Raw genomic sequence first — 7500 nt, 5'->3', positions numbered from 1 at the left:
TATATATATATATATATATATATAAATACATATATATTCATATGTTTTGTGTGTGTGCTTTATACATATGTTTTTGTCTAAATAAACATACATATACATATATTCATATATACCCGTGTGGGTTTACGTGCGATTAATTCGTTAAAAACATTAAAAACATCCAAATTATTGATGAGTTACAGAACAAACCGAGACATATGTTATCAGACTTTCCAAAGATAATCAGTGTTAGTGAGTGACAATGCAACATGCTGACAAAAAAAAAACATGAATTTGATCAATAACAACAATAACGACAACAATGTTGACGAAGATGATGATATAACAACAACAACAACAACAACAACAATAGTAACGTTTATAATAATAATAATAATGATAATAATAATAATAATAATAATAATAATAATAATAATAATAATAATAATAATAATAATAATAATAATAATAAAATATATATAACATACAGAAAATTGCACTACTGGGTACTGCACACATTCTACGCAAAACACTTTCAATACAGTAAACATAAGAGCACCACAGCAAACCACAGCACATACCCAAGGCGCACAGAGCTGCGCTCGGTAGTGAAGTGAAAGCACGTTATAAAAATAAAACTACTGAATAATAATAATAATAATAATAATAATAATAATAATAATAATAATAATAATAATAATAAAAGAAAGAACATGTATGATAATCGACATAGCATGCCCCAGTGACAACAGGATCAGTGTGAAAGAAGAAAAAATAAACGACTATGACGATTTGAAGTGGGAAATTCGAAGGTTGTGGTCAAGAAAGTAGACGTGATACTAATAGTAATTGGTGCACTTGGAAGTATCAGCACTCTACTAGCAACATGGCTGAAAAAGATCGGTGCAAGTGTGAAGGTAGAACACCTACAAAAATCAGCATTGTTTGGAACTGCAGAAATTCTTCACAGAGTCCTTGAAGCATGACTAGTAAAGAAGTGTCACCTTAGTCTGCTGGCTGTGGACAGCTGATACTTTCCATCATGCCCAGCAAAATAAGCTGTGTGTTTTCGTATAACAATAATAATAATGATGATGATAATCAATAAGAAGACAGAAATAAAATTGGGAAGAGTGATATAGAAATTAAATTTATAGAAAAAATTTGATGAAACACATCGTGAATATATTTAATAAACAGGATTGCATATAAACTAATTTTTGAAATAATATTTTTAATTGGTATTCTTCAATTAAATGAAATGCAATTGGCGTTAAGGTATAGATATTACTTTCAAATTTTGGAATATGACCAGCAATTTCGGGGGACGGGGTAAGTCTACTACATCGACCCCAGTTCTCAACTGGTACTTATTTTATCGATCCCAGTGCTTGATTCCTACTGGTTTTATCAACTCCGAAGGGATGAAAGTCAAAGTCGACCTCGGCGGAATTCGAACTCTGAACGTAAAGACGGACGAAACACCGCTAAGTATTTTTCCCGGCGTGCTAACGATTCTGTCGCCTATACATGCATACACACACACACACAAATATTTGTGCTTGTGCGCATGTGTATTGAGTATCTATGTATGGTCTGTATATTCTTTTGGGCTCTGCTCTTATAGAAATATGTGTGTGTGTGCGTTTACTTTATAAAGGAAACAGGACCCTAATATCTGTTTAATAAGATGGAAGCGAATATTATGATGAAGAAATGTCTGTCAAAACGTCAACAGCTACATGACATTAAAGTCAATAAGATTAATTAAATCACGCTTTCAAGTGGTTTAGAAGCGTTACAACTGAATTTGAAGAGAATTTATAGAGAAAGCAGGAGAAAAAAGACTACGATTCACTATTTCAATTTTAGTAATAGTCATAAACTCTGTGTGATCGCTGGATTTGCTACAACAGTTCCCCCCATATCACGTCTTTCCATTTTAAATATGGAAAGGGTATGTTGAACATTGTATATTCGCCTAAAAGATAGGAGATGAACGCAATTGGAACGCTTTTCATTATTTGTTTAGGGCGATGCTGTATTCTGTCTCCAAAAGCAGGAACCGATGTCTCATCAGCCGGCAAAACAGCTCTGTAAGTGTTTCGGTCCCTACCACCGCAACGAGCTTTGTCGAATTAGATCTCGCGACTCTGGGTCAACTGTTTCTGTCATCCCCAGTGCCCTTCTTACTGTATCACTTGTCCTCTTTCATGGTCCAGATATTCTTTTACCTATTTCAGTCATTTTGACTACGGCCATGCTGGGGCACCTCCTTTTAGTCAAAGTAATCGCCACCTGGACTTATTATTTGTAAGCCTAGTACTTATTCTATCGGTCTATTTGGCCGAACCGCTAAGTTACAGGACGTAAACACACCAGCATCCATTGTCAAGAGATCGTGGGTAGGACAAACACAGACACAAATACACAAATATATACATACATATATATATATATATATATATATATATATATATACGTTGGGCCGCCTTCAGCTTCCGTCAACCAAATCCACTCACAAGGATTTGGTCAGCCCGTAGCTATAATAGAAGTCACTTGCTCAAAATGCCACGTAGTGGGACTGAACCCCGAACAATGTGGTTGGGAAGCAAGCTTCTTACCACACAGCCACATTTGCGCCTGTATAATGACAATTTTCTGACATCTTTTCTTCGCAGCTAGTTGAAGACTGTTGGGCATGGAGTGAACCCTGTCGCCAACATATCCTCTAACGTCTGTCCCTACTGGAAGGCATATGGCCTCCCACCCATAAGTGTACCCTATCAGAGGTGACCTGGATCTAAACAACAACAATAACATCAACATTAACAAAGCCGGCAAGTAATTGTTAATTAGATAGTTAACTGTTGAAAATATATGATTGGTTGATGAAAAGCAGATAACAAAGCAAAACCTGTTTTAATTTATTTCAAAATTTATTTATGAATCCCGATAGCAACAAAAAAGATGTAGAATATCTGAAAATATGCCAAAAACCTGACAAAGTACAGGAGAACTTGTTGAAGATATCTGCGATGCCGACGGACAAATTACAACTTGAGTGGATTTGGCACAACTCAAGGAATCAACGAAAAGCCAGTAATTACGCGAAGAAAATGTTTATCTTGTTTTCGTAAATGACGAGAACGGCGCTGTTCGGATAGGTTTAAAGCAGCGATGGCGGTTGGACACGTATACCTGCATGTGTGTGTCTATGTGAGTTTATGTGTGTATGTGTGTATTTGTATCCATGAGTGTGTATATATACATATATATATATATAATACATACATACATATATATATATATATATATATATATATATATATATATATATATATATTTATATATATACATACACACAAACACGTGTATGTATGTATGTATGTATGTATGTATGGGAGAGATAGAAGCTGAGGGAGAAGGAGCGGACTTTACTGTTTATCATGTTTGGGTTAGAGTGAAAAGGAAAGAAACAAAGGTGAAAAAGAGAAAGATAGAAAGATTACAAAAGAAGAGAGGAGGTAATGAGTCATACAAGATGTTATTCTCCAGCAAAATTCAATGGCTCCTACTTTTCTGCTCGGGTTAATTCAACGAATTCGAATATTGCTTATCCATTTTACCCTTCTGGTAATTCTTGTAGAGGTTTCGGCGATAGCTTATTGCTTTTCTTGATACTGGGCCTGTCGGTCAGTTCTGAGTCATCAGATGTATAATTGAAGTTGTTCTAGCTATGGTCATTATTCCCTGAAGCAATGACTATATTGCTTTGTGCGTCCCATCCTTGAAAGGTAACACGGTATAATTTGAGGTAGATTTAGCTGTTTTTTCTTGCAAGAGAGAGAGATTTCCCTGCTGATAAGTTGACAGTAAGCATAGTTGTTATATGATAGACGCAGGAGGGGCTGTGTGGTAAGTAGCTTGCTTACCAACCACATGGTTCCGGGTTCAGTCCCACTGCGTGGCAACTTGGGCAAGTGTCTTCTACTATAGCCTCGGGCTGACCAAAGCCTTGTGAGTGAATTTGGTAGACGGAAACTGAAAGCCCGTCGTATATATGTATATATATACATGTGTGTGTGTGTGTGTGTTTGTGTGTCTGTGTTTGTCCCCCTAGCATTGCTTGACAACCGATGCTGGTGTGTTTATGTCCCCGTCACTTAGCGGTTTGGCAAAAGAGAACGATAGAATAAGTACTAGGCTTACAAAGAATAAGTCCCGGGGTCGATTTGCTCGACTAAAGGCGGTGCTCTAGCATGGCCGCAGTCAAATGACTGAAACAAGTAAAAAAGTAAAAAAGTAAAGTAAGAACTAACAACTTATATTTTGTGCAAATGAATCGAATGTATTATAAACACACATTCGTCGTAAAGGAGAAAGTTTCTCCTGTTATGAAACACCACAACGATTAGCATATTTACGTTCGAGTTCACAGCAGCGTATTATAAAGGAATGTGGAAGTCATCGTTTTTGATTCTCGCTGTTCACTATGCATATAATGATTTATTGTTAGTTGGCAAATATCATCACAGATCATCGAACAGTCTGAAATTATAAATAAGACTATCGGTTCTTGTTACATTCATTGGACCGACAATGTTTCTGGCTGACGAAACACAATTGATATCGAAATCCCGTTTGTCCCAGAACCCCTTGCAGTAATGAATAGACTGTGTTATAAATACAAAGTCGTCATAAAGGAGAAGTTCTCCGGTGATGGAACACAATAGCGATTAGCAATTTCACGTTTAAATCTACCAGAACGTATTAAGAATGAATATGCAAGTCATTGTTTTGAATCTCGCTGTTCACAGTGCGTTTGATGACTTATAACTTATTATTATTTTACATAGGGTGTCCACATAAATTACCTTTACAATTTGAAGAATTCAGGACAAAAATTGCAGATAACTCAGCAGCATTCGACATGAACTCCATTGGTTGCACGCAACACATTTAGGCGATACAATACAACAGATTTCCGGCTTTCTAGTTGACTTTTATGTCCTTTGCCGATATATATTAGTGAAAGATAAACACACACACACACACACACAAACTCACCCAAATTCTCTCTCTCTCTCTTTTATATCTGTTTATACATACATATATATATATATATATATATATATATATATATATATATATATATATATATATATATACATATAATTGGATGTGTATTTTTCCCTTGTTTACAATTGACACGGAAATGTCTTCTTGATGAGTTTGATTTCTTTCTTTCTTTCCTTGATGAGAAGATTACATTAATTTTCATTTCAGATTTATGTTATGTAGACGTGGCTGTGTTAAGAAGTTTGCTTCCTGACCGTTCAGTGCCTGCTACTTTAGCCTCGGACCTATACCCTGTCGTTGGATTTGGTGGACGGAAACTGAAGGAAGTCCGTCCAATGTGTGTGTGTGTGTGTGTGTGTGTGTGTGTGTGTGTGTGTGTGTGTGTGTGTATGTGTGTGTGTGTGTGACTGTATGTATGACTCCGTGTGTGTGTGTTTTCTGTCTATGTTTGTCCCCACTACTGCAGCTTGACAACAGATGTTGGTATGTTTACATCTTCATAACTAAGTGGTTCAGCAAAAGAAACCGATAGAATAAGTACCAGATTTGGGGAAAAAATGTACTGGGATCGATTCGTTCGACTACAATATTTCAAGGCCCTGACCCCAGCACGACCGAAACAAGTAAAAGATAAAAAATAAAGTTTAATCTTTGATATTGCGTTAAAGGCGTAGAATAAAATCACAACTTCAACCCGATATGAAATGTTTAATACGGGGCCTGTTGGACTGCAGGGCACGAACTTGTGCTTCTGATATTATATTTGAATCCATGACAAAACTCGTGCTGTTGTTTAGGAGTTTCGTCACCTACACTAGCTCTGGATTTGCAGTAGAAGGGGTCGACACACCTTGAGAGTTGCTTCACCGCCTGATAAGAGGTCGACTCCTGCATTCGGATACAGAGTACGACAGAACCCTCAGCAGAAAACTGTTCACCCTAAAATACTAACAAATTGACTCTCCTAAAAGACGATATCTTCCAATAGACGGTCTCACATCAAGAATCTTGAGAAACAAATACAAATATAGAATACATGAAATACACTACTAGTGCACTTGGTATTTTCTCCCTCTTCTACATCCCTAACACCCACGAAGCGTTCTTGTTCCTATCTATAGCGATTAAACTTTGTTTACCTTATTCATATTGCTTCAAAATCACTACATTAACGTGTTTCAACCACCACAACCGACCCAGAAGTTAACCATGCGTGAGAGAGCGGATAACCTGATGGAACTTTAATGAAACATTATTTACAGTAAAGTGCAATAAGCTGCTGTCGCTTCTTCATAGTTTCGTCTCTTTCATTGGGCGGCCATTATATTTTCCGTATTGTGAATTCCATGCTTGAATTGTATATTAAATATTAAGAAACCATAAAACAGTTGTATACACAAAACTATAGATTTTAATTAGATCCACAACTGAATGTGGCTTTGCTTTTTGGCGCCATAGTTCTACGAATACGGAACACACACGCACACACACACATACACACATACAAACATATATATCTATGTATGTATATATATGTGTATATATGTCTATGTATGTATATATATATATATATATGTATATATGAATATATAAAGATATATATTACATATATATATATATATATATATATATATATATATATATATATATATATACATACATACATTTATATACATATATATATATTTACATATACATGTGTGTGTGTGTTTACTATTATTTTTACTTTATTATATTTATATTTTTTCTTTGTTGGGGTTAGGGTTGTCTTCTCAGATCATTTATATTCCGCGAATAAAGAGAAAGTTTCTGTTGTAAAAATGACTAAAGGACATTATGGAAGGACAATTTTTGGAAATTAAACGTTTAACAGAAATCTACGCTTGGATTATTTGTTTACCTATAATAATCATACAACAGCTGTGTATACAAACTGAATAATTCTATTGGTTCCCATTGTGAACTCTCCTTTTTGGCGCCACAGATTCCTGTTTTAGTTCTTTAGTTCGTTTAAAAGAACACAATTTAGACAAGTCAAGCTAGAGTAATAATTTCTTTTCCGTTTTTTGCTTCTCTGGTATAATGTGTGTGTGTTGGCACTCCGTCGCTTACGACGTCGAGGGTTCCAGTTGATCCGATCAACGGAACAGCCTGCTCGTGAAATTAACGTGCAAGTGGCTGAGCATTCCACAGACACGTGCACCCTTAACGTAGTTCTCGGGGATATTCAGCGTGACACAGTGTGACAAGGCTGACCCTTTGAATTACAGGCACAACAGAAGCAGGAAGTAAGAGTGAGAGAAAGTTGTGGTGAAAGAGTACAGCAGGGTTCCCCACCATCCCCTGCCGGAGCCTCGTGGCGCTTTAGGTGTTTTCGCTCAATAAACACTCACAACGCTCGGTCTGGGAATCGAAACTGCGATCTTATGACCGCGAGTC

General features: G+C 36.3%; 1 protein-coding gene across 2 annotated transcripts in view; it reads right to left on the bottom strand.

Annotated features, from left to right (window-relative positions):
• The window catches only part of LOC106871144 (protein shifted-like), a 328503-nt gene that overhangs the window by 41130 nt on the left and 279873 nt on the right, over positions 1 to 7500 (bottom strand). The gene's annotated exons all lie outside the window — the stretch shown is intronic.

Source organism: Octopus bimaculoides, chromosome 20, assembly GCF_046866305.1.
Source record: "Octopus bimaculoides isolate indiv1 chromosome 20, ASM4686630v1, whole genome shotgun sequence".
Classification (NCBI taxonomy): Eukaryota; Metazoa; Mollusca; class Cephalopoda; order Octopoda; family Octopodidae; genus Octopus; species Octopus bimaculoides.
This window is presented reverse-complemented; position numbering and strand designations above follow the sequence as displayed.